The sequence below is a fragment of the Lemur catta genome, chromosome 8 (assembly GCF_020740605.2).
Source record: "Lemur catta isolate mLemCat1 chromosome 8, mLemCat1.pri, whole genome shotgun sequence".
In the NCBI taxonomy this organism is placed as follows: Eukaryota; Metazoa; Chordata; class Mammalia; order Primates; family Lemuridae; genus Lemur; species Lemur catta.
The window spans coordinates 46,764,362-46,766,277 of record NC_059135.1 but is presented as its reverse complement, the minus strand read 5'-3'; positions in this window follow the sequence as shown (position 1 = coordinate 46,766,277).

The window sequence follows — 1,916 nt, the reverse complement described above, 5'->3', positions numbered from 1 at the left end:
CAACCTGTCTCCTCCAAGGCCTTTCTTCAGCACATTTTAGTCCTTTTAATCTTTAATTTGTTCTTCTCACTGGCTCTTTGCTATTTGGCCGCAAACTTGTGTAAATCCTTTCTTAGCAAATAACTCTCCCATAACTCTGTGTGCTCCTGTATCTCTTGACATCATTTCACTGATGTCTCTAATCATTGCTTTTTTTCTGATTATAAAGGTTCACTGTAGAATATTTGAAAAATGCAGAAATATGTAATTAAATAAAAATTGTTGCAATCCTTTGGTCCAGAAATGATCAGTTTGGTTAACTTTTTAACATATTGGTATATTCCTTCTAGTATTTTTTCTATTTATTTATGTATGTAGGCTGTTATATTTTGTAATAAAATTTTATCCTAAGTATAATATAGCTCAAATCCTAATGTTTCCATTTCATTATGTAAAGAATATTATAGTCATCATCAAATATTTCTCAAAAAATACTTTAAATGGCTGCATCTTAGTCCATTATTGCTATAGCATACATTATTTTTCCCACACTGTGGTATTAACAATATTTTATAATATTTTTCAGTTTAATAGACATACATATTTATTTAAATTTGTATTACTTTGATTATTAGGAAGTTGGATATTATTTTATCTATGTTTATTGGCTGTTTTCTTTATCTCCTTTTATGAAGTGATGTTTTTTGCCCACTTTTCTATTTATTTATGAATCTATCCATATTAAGAATATTATCTCTTTTCCATATGTGTAGCAATAATTTTCTCACTTTGTTATGTGTCTTTTAATTTTATTTATTGTATGATTTTATATACGTTTTTCAATTTAAATTATCAAATTTTCTTTTAGATTTATTCTAATGCCCTATGCATTCCTTTTCCAGAAAAGCTACATGATTTTCTCTTTCATATAGTCATCAATTATTTACAGTTAACTCTTTCACACCCTCGTAATTTATTCTCAGTTACGGTATGAGGTGTAGGCCAGTTTAACTTGATATTTTTGGTTGACAGTGATGTCAGTAGTGCTGATTAAATCATTCCTGTCTCTTCTGATTTGTGATGTCATCATTATCATCTATTCTACTAGACCATCCTGGTGGCCCTTTCTTGTTCTTCTGCTGTTCTGCTCACTATCTCAAACAGACCTACACAGACTGTTTTCCACACTCTCTTATAAATAGGCTTCCAGCACTCCCAGTGGGAAGCATTTCCTCCAGTGGAAGGAAGAGAAGAGCAAAGGTATTTCTTCCATCTTTCTGCCTCAGGTGGTGTCTTGGGCAGAAGCTGTACTTTTTCTCTGACTCTTGTCCCTGTTTAGACAGGCCCACCAATGACTCTACTTTCCACTAGATGACAGAGCAGCCCCTGGACTCTGAGAGCCCCAAACCCCTCCCTTTTTTCTCCAGCCTAGAGGTATATAAAGCAGCAGCCCACTGGTCATCTTGGGGCAGCTTCTCAGTCTCTTCTCACCCGTGTAACCCATTACCTGCATTAAGTTCCCTCTGCTTTAAATATTTAGTTTGATTTCAGATTTCCTGTTTGGAACATAATCTTTCTCATTCATTGATGTGTGTGTTCTTTTCTATATCAGGGATACAATTTTAAGATTGTAACTTTTATAAAATATTTTAATTTTACTCATATTTTTAAAAGTGTTATTTTCTAATTTTGTTTTGGAAAAAACTAATTTTTTCAAGTTAACTTTAAAATTATTTTGTTGATTTTTTTACATTTTGTCACATTAATATGCTTATAGATACACTTATAGGAGTAAACATAAATATATACATAATGTTTGTTAAAGAATTATTTGTACTAGTAAAAAAATGGAAAACAACCAATATTAAATACATTATGATATATTTATATACTGGGATATTCTAGGTCTTTACAAAAATATGGAACTACTGTGAGCA